We start from the raw sequence: 8,721 nt of genomic DNA, 5'->3' as shown, positions 1-8,721 counted from the left end.
AGGATTGAGGATTGAGAATAGAGGATTGAGGATTGAGGATTGGGTATTGATGATCGAAGAATGAGGATTGAGCATTGAGGATTGAGAATTGAGGATTGAGGATTGAGCATTGAAGACTGGGTATTGAGGATTGTAGGTTGAGGATTGTGGATTGGGGATTGAGAATTGAGGATTGAATATTGAGGATTGGGGACTGAGTGTTGAGGGTTGAGTGATGAGAATTGATGTTTGTGTGTTGAGATTTGAAGATTGAAGAATGGGGATTGAGTATTGAAAACTGTGATTTGCGGATATCCTATTGAGGATTGAGGATTGACAACTGATTGTTGAAGACCGACGGCTGAAGATTGAGGATTCAGGCTGAGGATTCCGGATTGAGGTTTGAGGACTGAGGACTGAGGATTGAGGACTGAGAATTGAAGATTGAGTATTGAGGATTGAAGGTTGAGGATTGAGGATTGAGAATTGAGGATTGAGGATGAGGGCTGAGGGTTGAGGATTGAGGTTTGAGGACTGAGGACTGAGGATTGAGGATTGAGGATTGAGGATTGAGGATTGAGGATTGACGATTGAGGATTGAAGATTCAGTATTGAGGGTGGAAGATTGAGAATTGAGGATTGAGGATTGAACATTGAGGACTGAGTGTTGAGGGTTGAGTGATGAGAATTGATGTTTGTGGATAGAGATTTGAAGATTGCAGATTGAGTATTGAGTAATGAAAACTGTGAATTGATGATATTCTATTGAGGATTGAGGATTGACAACTGATGGTTGAGGATTGAGGATTGAAGACTGAGGATTGAGGATTGAGGGTTGTGGATTGAGCACGAGGTCTCAGGGATGAGTATTGACGTTTGATTTCTGAGGATTGAGGATTGAGGATTGAGAATTGAGGATTGAGGAATGAGGATTGAAGATTGAGGATTGGGAATTGAGGATTGAAGAATGAGGATTGAGGATTGAGGATTGAGTATTGAGGATTGAAGATTGAGTATTGAGGATTGAAGATTGAGGATTGAGGATTGGGTATTGAAGATTGAGTATTTGGGACTGAGGATTGAAGATTGAGGATTGATGATTGAGCATTGAGGATTGAGGATTGAGGATTGAGGATTGAAGATTGAGGATTGGGTATTGAGGATTGAAGAATGAGGATTGAGGATTGAGGATTAAGGATTGAGGACTGAAGATTGAGTATTGAGGATTGAAGGTTGACGGTTGAGGATTGAGGATTGGGGATTGAGGATTGAGGATTGAGGATTGAGGATAGAGGATTGAAGATTGGGTACTGGGTATTGAGGATTGAAGAATGAGGATTGAGGATTGAGGATTGAGGATTGAGGATTGAAGATTGAGTGTTGAGGATTAAAGATTGACGATTGAGGATTGAGAATTGAGGATTGAGGATTGAGGATTGAGGTTTGGGCATTGAAGACTGAGTATTGAGGATTGAAGGTTGAGGATTGTGGATTGAGGATTGAGGATTGAGGATTGAGGATTGAAGATTGAGGACTGAGTGTTGAGGGTAGAGTGATGAGAATTGATGCTTGTGGATAGAGATTTGAAGATTGCCGATTGAGTATTGAGTAATGAAAACTGTGAATTGATGATATTCTATTGAGGATTGAGGATTGACAACTGATGGTTGAGGAGTGAGGGCTGAAGATTGAGGATTCAGGGTTGAGGATTAAGTATTGAGGGTTGAGGATTGAAGATTGAGAATTGGGGATTGAGGATTGAGGATTGAGGATTGAGGATTGAAGATTGAGGATTTGGGATTGAGGATTGACGATTGAGGATTGAGTATTGATTATTGAGAATTGAGGATTGATTATTGAAGATTGAGTATTGAGGATTGAAGATTGAGGATTGAGGATTGAGGATTGAGGATTGAGGATCAGGGCTGAGGGTTGAGGATTGAGGTTTCAGGACTGAGGACTGAGGAATGAGGATTGAGAATTGAGGATTGTGGATTGAGGATTGAAGATTGAGGATTGGGTATTGAGGATTGAAGAATGAGGATTGAGGATTGAGGGTTGAGGATTTAGGGTTGAAGATTGAGGATTGAGGATTGAGTATTGAGGAGCGAATGTTGCGTGTTGAGGATTGAAGATAGAGGATTGAGGATTGAGGTCTGATGATTGAGGACGAGGACTGACGGTTGAGGATTGAGGTTTGAGGATTGAGGATTGAGGATTGAGGACTGAGTATTGAGAATTGAGAACTGAGGATGAGGACTGAGGGTTGAGGATTGAGGATGGAGGAACAAGAATTGAGGATTGAGGATTGAGGACTGAGGATTGACGATTGAGTATTGAAGATTGAGGATTGATTACTGAGGATTGAGGATTGAGGATTCAGGATTGAGGATTGAAGATTGAGGATTGAAGATTGAGTATTGAGGATTGAAGATTGAGGATTGAGGATTGCGGATTGAGGATTGAGGATTGAAGATTGAGGATTGGGGACTGAGTGTTGAGGGTTGATTGAGGAGAATTGATGTTTGTGGATAGAGACTTGAAGATTGCAGATTGAGTATTGAGTATTGAAAACTGCGAATTGAGGATATTCTATTGAGGATTGAGGATTGACATCGGATTGTTGAGGACTGAGGGCTGAAGATTGAGGATTCAGGTTTGAGGTTTCAGAATTGAGGTTTGAGGACTGAGGATTGAGTATTGAAGATTGAGTATTGAGGATTGAAGATTGAGGATTGAGGATTGAGAATTGAGTATTGGGAATGAGGGCTGAGGGTTGAGGATTGACGTTAGAGGACTTAGGACTGAGGGTTGAGGATTGAGAATTGAGGATTGAGGATTGAGGATTGAAGATTGAGGATTGGGTATTGAGGATTGAAGAATGAGGATTGAGGATTGAGGATTGAGGATTGTGGATTGAGGATTGATGATTGAGGACTGAAGATTGAGTATTGAGGATTGAAGAATGATGATTGGGGATTGAGGATTGAGGATTGAGGATTGAAGATTGAGGATTGAAGATTGAGTATTGAGGATTGAAGATTGAGGATTGAGGATTGCGGATTGAGGATTGAGGATTGAAGATTGAGGATTGGGGACTGAGTGTTGAGGGTTGATTGAGGAGAATTGATGTTTGTGGATAGAGACTTGAAGATTGCAGATTGAGTATTGAGTATTGAAAACTGCGAATTGAGGATATTCTATTGAGGATTGAGGATTGACACCTGATTGTTGAGGACTGCGAGCTGAAGTTTGAGGATTCAGGATTCAGGATTCAGGATTGAAGTTTGAGGACTGAGGATTAAAGGTTGAGGATTGAGGATTGAGGTTTGAGGATTGAGGATTGAAGATTGAGGATTGGGTATTCAGGATTGAACATTGAGGATTGAGGATTGAGGATAGAGGATTGAAGATTGAGTATTGAGGATTGAAGGTTGATGATTGAGGATTGAGGATTTAGGATTGAGGATTGAAGATTGAGGATTGAAGATTGAGTATTGAGGATTGAAGATTGAGTATTGAGGATTGAAGATTGAGGATTGAGGATTGAGGATTGAACATTGAGGACTGAGTGTTGAGGGTTGAGTGATGAGAATTGATGTTTGTGGATAGAGATTTGAAGATTGCAGATTGAGTATTGAGTAATGAAAACTGTGAATTGATGATATTCTATTGAGGATTGAGGATTGACAACTGATGGTTGAGGATTGCGGATTGAAGATTGAGGATTGAGGGTTGAGGGTTGTGGATTGAGCACGAGGTCTCAGGGATGAGTATTGACGTTTGATTTCTGAGGATTGAGGATTGAGGATTGAGAATTGAGGATTGAGGAATGAGGATTGAAGATTGAGGATTGGGAATTGAGGATTGAAGAATGAGGATTGAGGCTTGAGGATTGAGTATTGAGGATTGAAGATTGAGGACTTGGGATTGAGGATTGACGATTGAGGATTGAGTATTGATCATTGAGAATTGAGGATTGATTATTGAAGATAGAGTATTGAGGATTGAAGATTGAGGATTGAGGATTGAGGATTGAGGATTGAGGATCAGGGCTGAGGGTTGAGGATTGAGGTTTCAGGACTGAGGACTGAGGATTGAGGATTGAGAATTGAGGATTGTGGATTGAGGATTGAGGATTGAGAATTGAGGATTGGGGTTGAGGGCTGAGGGTTGAGGATTGACGTTAGAGGACTTAGGACTGAGGGTTGAGGATTGAGAATTGAGGATTGAGGATTGAGGATTGAAGATTGAGGATTGGGTATTGAGGATTGAAGAATGAGGATTGAGGATTGAGGATTGAGGATTGTGGGTTGAGGATTGATGATTGAGGACTGAAGATTGAGTATTGAGGATTGAAGAATGATGATTGGGGATTGAGGATTGAGGATTGAGGATTGAAGATTGAGGATTGAAGATTGAGTATTGAGGATTGAAGATTGAGGATTGAGGATTGCCTATTGAGGATTGAGGATTGAAGATTGAGGATTGGGGACTGAGTGTTGAGGGTTGATTGAGGAGAATTGATCTTTGTCGATAGAGACTTGAAGATTGCAGATTGAGTATTGAGTATTGAAAACTGCGAATTGAGGATATTCTATTGAGGATTGAGGATTGACATCGGATTGTTGAGGACTGAGGGCTGAAGATTGAGGATTCAGGTTTGAGGATTCAGAATTGAGGTTTGAGGACTGAGGATTGAGGATTGAAGATTGAGTATTGAGGATTGAAGATTGAGGATTGAGGATTGAGAATTGAGTATTGGGGATGAGGGCTGAGGGTTGAGGATTGACGTTAGAGGACTTAGGACTGAGGGTTGAGGATTGAGAATTGAGGATTGAGGATTGAGGATTGAAGATTGAGGATTGGGTATTGAGGATTGAAGAATGAGGATTGAGGATTGAGGATTGAGGATTGTGGATTGAGGATTGATGATTGAGGACTGAAGATTGAGTATTGAGGATTGAAGAATGATGATTGGGGATTGAGGATTGAGGATTGAGGATTGAAGATTGAGGATTGAAGATTGAGTATTGAGGATTGAAGATTGAGGATTGAGGATTGCGGATTGAGGATTGAGGATTGAAGATTGAGGATTGGGGACTGAGTGTTGAGGGTTGATTGAGGAGAATTGATGTTTGTGGATAGAGACTTGAAGATTGCAGATTGAGTATTGAGTATTGAAAACTGCGAATTGAGGATATTCTATTGAGGATTGAGGATTGACATCGGATTGTTGAGGACTGAGGGCTGAGGGTTGAGGATTCAGGTTTGAGGATTCAGAATTGAGGTTTGAGGACTGAGGATTGAGGATTGAAGATTGAGTATTGAGGATTGAAGATTGAGGATTGAGGATTGAGAATTGAGTATTGGGGATGAGGGCTGAGGGTTGAGGATTGACGTTAGAGGACTGTGGACTGAGGGTTGAGTATTGAGAATTGAGGATTGAGGATTGAGGATTGAAGATTGAGGATTGGGTATTGAGGATTGAAGAATGAGGATTGAGGATTGAGGATTGAGGATTGAGGATTGAGGATTGAGGATTGAGGACTGAAGATTGAGTATTGAGGATTGGAGATTGATGATTGGGGATTGAGGATTGAGGATTGAGGATTGAAGATTGAGGACTGAAGATTGAGTATTGAGTATTGAAGATTGAGTATTGAGGATTGCGGATTGAGGATTGAGGATTGAAGATTGAGGATTGGGGACTGAGTTTTGAGGGTTGATTGAGGAGCATTGATGTTTGTGGATAGAGACTTGAAGATTGCAGATTGAGTATTGAGTATTGAAAACTGTGAATTGATGATATTCTATTGAGGATTGAGGATTGACGCCTGATAGTTGAGGTCTGATGTCTGAAGATTGAGGATTCAGGGTTGAGGATTCAGGATTGAAGTTTGAGGACTGAGGATTTAGGATTGAGGATTGAGGCTTGAGGATTGAGGATTGAGGATTGAGAGTTGAGGATTGAGGATTGAGGATTGAAGATTGAGGATTAGGTATTGAGGAGTAAAGAATGAGGATTGGGTATTGGGGATTGAAGAATGAGGGTTGAGGATTGAGGATTGAGGATTGAGGATTGAAGACTGCGTATCGAGGATTGAATATTGAGGATTGAGTATTGAGGTTTGAGGATTGAGCATTGAGGATTGATTATTAAAGATTGAGGATTGAGGATTGAGGATTGAGGATTGAGGATCGAAGATTGAGGATTGGGGATTGAGGATTGAGGATTGAAGATTGAGGACTGAGTGTTGAGGGTAGAGTGATGAGAATTGATGCTTGTGGATAGAGATTTGAAGATTGCCGATTGAGTATTGAGTAATGAAAACTGTGAATTGATGATATTCTATTGAGGATTGAGGATTGACAACTGATTGTTGAGGAGTGAGGGCTGAAGATTGAGGATTCAGGGTTGAGGATTAAGTATTGAGGGTTGAGGATTGAAGATTGAGAATTGGGGATTGAGGATTGAGGATTGAGGATTGAGGATTGAAGATTGAGGATTCGGGATTGAGGATTGACGATTGAGAATTGGGGATTGAGGATTGAGGATTGAGGATTGAGGATTGAAGATTGAGGATTTGGGATTGAGGATTGACGATTGAGGATTGAGTATTGATTATTGAGAATTGAGGATTGATTATTGAAGATAGAGTATTGAGGATTGAAGATTGAGGATTGAGGATTGACGATTGAGGATTGAGGATCAGGGCTGAGGGTTGAGGATTGAGGTTTCAGGACTGAGGACTGAGGATTGAGGATTGAGAATGGAGGATTGTGGATTGAGGATTGAAGATTGAGGATTGGGTATTGAGGATTGAAGAATGAGGATTGAGGATTGAGGGTTGAGGATTTAGGGTTGAAGATTGAGGATTGAGGATAGAGTATTGAGGAGCGAATATTGCGTGTTGAGGATTGAAGATAGAGGATTGAGGATTGAGGTCTGATGATTGAGGACGAGGACTGACGGTTGAGGATTGAGGTTTGAGGATTGAGGATTGAGGATTGAGGACTGAGTATTGAGAATTGAGAACTGAGAATGAGGACTGAGGGTTGAGGATTGAGGTTTGAGGAACAAGAATTGAGGATTGAGGATTGAGGACTGAGGATTGACGATTGAGTATTGAAGATTGAGGATTGATTACTGAGGATTGAGGATTGAGGATTCAGGATTGAGGATTGAGGATTGAGAATTGAAGATTCAGTATTGAGGATTGAAGATTGAGAATTGAGGACTTTAGGATTGAACATTGAGAACTGAGAGTTCAGGGTTTAGTGATGAGAATTGATGTTTGTGGATAGAGATTTGAAGATTGCAGATTGAGTATTGAGTATTGAAAACTGTGAATTGAGGATATTCTATTGGGGATTGAGGATTGACAACTGATTGTTGAGGACTGAGGGCTGAAGGTTGAGGACGCAGGATTGAGGATTCAGAATTGAGGTTTGAGGACTGAGGGTTGAGGATTGAAGATTGAGTATTGAGGATTGAAGATTGAGGAATGAGGATTGAGGATTGAGTATTGAGGATGAGGGCTGAGGGTTGAGGATTGAGGTTTGAGGACTGAGGACTGAGGATTGAGGATTGAGGATTGAGGATTGAGGATTGAGGATTGACGATTGAGGATTGAAGATTCAGTATTGAGGGTGGAAGATTGAGAATTGAGGATTGAGGATTGAAGATTGAGGATTTGGGATTGAGGATTGACGATTGAGGATTGAGTATTGATTATTGAGAATTGAGGATTGATTATTGAAGATTGAGTATTGAGGATTGAAGATTGAGGATTGAGGATTGAGGATTGAGGATTGAGGATCAGGGCTGAGGGTTGAGGATTGAGGTTTCAGGACTGAGGACTGAGGAATGAGGATTGAGAATTGAGGATTGTGGATTGAGGATTGAAGATTGAGGATTGGGTATTGAGGATTGAAGAATGAGGATTGAGGATTGAGGGTTGAGGATTTAGGGTTGAAGATTGAGGATTGAGGATTGAGTATTGAGGAGCGAATGTTGCGTGTTGAGGATTGAAGATAGAGGATTGAGGATTGAGGTCTGATGATTGAGGACGAGGACTGACGGTTGAGGATTGAGGTTTGAGGATTGAGGATTGAGGATTGAGGACTGAGTATTGAGAATTGAGAACTGAGGATGAGGACTGAGGGTTGAGGATTGAGGATGGAGGAACAAGAATTGAGGATTGAGGATTGAGGACTGAGGATTGACGATTGAGTATTGAAGATTGAGGATTGATTACTGAGGATTGAGGATTGAGGATTCAGGATTGAGGATTGAAGATTGAGGATTGAAGATTGAGTATTGAGGATTGAAGATTGAGGATTGAGGATTGCGGATTGAGGATTGAGGATTGAAGATTGAGGATTGGGGACTGAGTGTTGAGGGTTGATTGAGGAGAATTGATGTTTGTGGATAGAGACTTGAAGATTGCAGATTGAGTATTGAGTATTGAAAACTGCGAATTGAGGATATTCTATTGAGGATTGAGGATTGACATCGGATTGTTGAGGACTGAGGGCTGAAGATTGAGGATTCAGGTTTGAGGATTCAGAATTGAGGTTTGAGGACTGAGGATTGAGTATTGAAGATTGAGTATTGAGGATTGAAGATTGAGGATTGAGGATTGAGAATTGAGTATTGGGAATGAGGGCTGAGGGTTGAGGATTGACGTTAGAGGACTTAGGACTGAGGGTTGAGGATTGAGAATTGAGGATTGAGGA

This window comes from Calliopsis andreniformis, unplaced genomic scaffold (genome assembly GCF_051401765.1).
Source record: "Calliopsis andreniformis isolate RMS-2024a unplaced genomic scaffold, iyCalAndr_principal scaffold0035, whole genome shotgun sequence".
In the NCBI taxonomy this organism is placed as follows: domain Eukaryota; kingdom Metazoa; phylum Arthropoda; class Insecta; order Hymenoptera; family Andrenidae; genus Calliopsis; species Calliopsis andreniformis.
This window is presented reverse-complemented; position numbering follows the sequence as displayed.